The sequence below is a fragment of the Mandrillus leucophaeus genome, unplaced genomic scaffold (assembly GCF_000951045.1).
Source record: "Mandrillus leucophaeus isolate KB7577 unplaced genomic scaffold, Mleu.le_1.0 Scaffold507, whole genome shotgun sequence".
In the NCBI taxonomy this organism is placed as follows: Eukaryota; Metazoa; Chordata; class Mammalia; order Primates; family Cercopithecidae; genus Mandrillus; species Mandrillus leucophaeus.
This window is the reverse complement of record NW_012105442.1, coordinates 1097367-1100211: the sequence shown is the minus strand read 5'-3', so window position 1 is coordinate 1100211 and position 2845 is coordinate 1097367.

The window sequence follows — 2845 nt, the reverse complement described above, 5'->3', positions numbered from 1 at the left end:
TCTCTACTAAAAATATGAAATTAGACAGGCATGGTGGTACATGCCTGTAATCTCAGCTACTTGGGAGGCTGAGGCAGTAGAATCACTTGAACCCGGGAGGCGGAGGTTGTGGTGAGCCGAGATTGGGCCATTGCACTCCAGCCTAGGTAGCAAGAGCAAAAGTCTGTGTCAGAAAAAAAAAGAATTGCTTTTCTTTGCCTCAATACATGAGCATGCTGCATTACTCCACATGGGCGATTTCGTCAGGACTCCCTACTCTCCCTCTCCTCTTTTTTTTCTCTCCCTTGTTTTGGACATGCCCAGTCTGTGGTCTGAACCACTCATATTATTAGAAGTCAATGGAAAAGGAAAGGCAAAGCAGGAGAAGCTTGCAGCAGAACAGCAAAGTGAGCAAGAGCTATCATGATTCTCTCTGCCTGGCAGGGCTTCTTGCCTCTTACATAAAACAGAGATTACTGAGGTTGCAGAAGACTCTGAAATCTTGCTAGGTGTAGTGGTTCATACCTATAATCTCAGCACTTTGGGAGACTGAGGCAGGGAGGAGCATTTGAGTGCAAGAGTTCAAAACCAGCCTGGGCAACATAGTGAGATCCCATCTCTATCAAAAAAATTTAAAAATTAGATGGATGTGGTGGTGTGTACTTATAGTCCCAGCTACTCAGGAGGCTGCGTTGGGAGGATTGCTTGAGCCCAAGAGGTCGAGGCTGTAGTGAGCTGTGATGGTCCAACTGTACTTTAGCCTAGGTGACAAAGTAAGACACCGTCTCAAAAAAAAGAAGACTAAAAAACAAAAAAAAATCTGAAATCTTTCCCAGAAGCTGATTGCCAGGCTGAGAATTCTGCAGGAACATAAGACAAATAAATAACATTGATTTCTTACCCATGAAAAGAGTAAAAGATTAAGAAAATTAATAAAAGAAAATGTGACCATAAAATTTGGATTAAGGAGATATTTTTAGCCTTTCAGTTGTTCTCAGACAATTTTGGAGTAGCTTTAATTTAGCTAATCCTTGGATGGATTACTACATAAAAAATTTTAAGTAGTTTACAGAATAGGGTGTCCAATACAATCTATTTTTAACAAAAAGAAATAGATAGGCACAAAAAGGAATGTCAGCTGTCAGCTACTATCCTAAGTGCTATGATTTTTGTTTTTACTTTCTTCTTCTATGGTAACTGCATTTTCTATATTGAATATATATTACTTTAATAATTTTTAAAATATAATGTTTAGTTGAATTTAAAAATACGTTAACATATGGCCATTGTGCCCATGTCATGCACTCTATAGAAATTATATTAGGCCAGGTGCAGTGGCTCACGCCTATAATCCCAGCACTTTGGGAGGCCGAAGTGGGCAGATCACTTGAGGTCAGAAGTTAGAGACCACCCTGGCCAACACGGTGAAATCCTGTCTCTACTAAAAATATAAAAGTTAGCCGGGTGTGGTGGCATAAGCCTATAATCCCAGCTACTCAGGAGGCTGAGGCAGGGGAATTGCTTGAACTCAGAAGGCAAAGTTTACAGTGAGCCGAGATCGTGCCATTGCACTCCAGCCTGGGCAACAAGAGCGAGACTCCATCTCAAAAAAAAAAGAAAGCATATTTACCACACAATGTCACACCTGTGAACCAGCAGGAGAGAGACCCAGAACTGGGGAGATGGAGGATAAGATCAATCTCTGAAATAGAAAAGAGTAGAATTCCTTTAAAATAACATCCTATACAGAAAGATCATTGGCCAATTATTTTGGTGGGACCAAACTAGCTCCCAAGTTGTTTCTTGAATTATAGGAAGTTATATCTCAGGAAGACATGGACTGAAAAAGAGCTCAGACAAGGATTAGAAGAGGGGACCCCTTGGCCACTCCCGTGCTTTCCTGAGCTTGCATTTTTAGCTCTATTTCAACCACAGTTTCTTTCCAGTCACTTATCCATGGATCAGGTGGATGTTTTCGTTAAATTAGAAAGCATAACCCATAAATCCACTAAACTGGACTCACATCAGTTACAAGTGGTCAAAATGCACTGGGGGGCTACAGGAGGGTGCCGCCCACCCCCCTCTGAGTTGAGGCCTCTCCAACAGCACACCTGACACAGGCATCATGGCCCTCAGTTGTACTAGAAGGATCATATTATCTAGTACAATTCACAGGGGTGAGTGCCAGGAGTCAAAACAAACATTGAATATTAGCAAAGCAGAATATTAGCAAAGCAGAATTTACATTTTTAGATAAAATAAATATAAATAGATATTTTAGTATCTTCTTACCGTGCTCCAAAGAAGTGTCAGGGGCCCCACGCTCACATCCCACTTTGGAGAACGCCAGTGAAGAGTAGGAACGGAGGCAAACATTTCAAAAGCTTCAGATAAACGTTTACATAATCCCATCAGCTACTCCACGGGGTAGATCAGGACAGTCTCACTGAAAATGAAGGTTCATAGAAGGAAAGAAAATTGCCACACTCCCATAATTAACCAGGGCACAGTTGAAATCCCAAATGTCCCTGCCTGACCCTGCATCCGGTCCCATCTCACAGGAGGTCCCTGCCAGGTGGGTTGGCCCAGGAAGACTTTGCCTGTGAGGAAGCCCCGAACTGGTTAAACTGCAGGGCAGAAGGCAGGAGCAGACGGAAAGCAATAGGAAGGAGCAGTTGCTGGCTGGGGGAAATGAAGAGTTTGTGGAGATGAAGGGGAACTCCGTGTTTCAGTTATCAGCGAGCCTGCAGGAGGAAGTGCCCAGCACACAGCGAGAAACCAGTAGTCAGGTCAGGTATGCAGATATAGAAGTGGGAGTCATCTGGGTGGAGGTTAAAATCAAAGACATGTAAGAGAAACATGGGCC